Below are 220 nucleotides of genomic sequence, written 5' to 3'. Positions count from 1 at the left end.
TGTTCACTTAGTACAGCTGCAAACAAAAAAAAAATAAATATAAATAAATATAAATAAATATAAATAAATATAAATGAATATAAATAAATAAAAATAAATAAATATAATTAAATAAATAAATATAAATAAATAAATGTAAATAAATATCATTAAGTAGATAAATAAATATATAAATAAATAAATATAAATATAATTAAATAAAGAAATATATAAATAAATA

Source organism: Eimeria mitis, genomic scaffold (genome assembly GCF_000499745.2).
Source record: "Eimeria mitis Houghton genomic scaffold, Emh_scaff1224, whole genome shotgun sequence".
NCBI lineage: Eukaryota > Apicomplexa > Conoidasida > Eucoccidiorida > Eimeriidae > Eimeria > Eimeria mitis.
Note: the sequence above shows the minus strand (reverse complement) of the source record.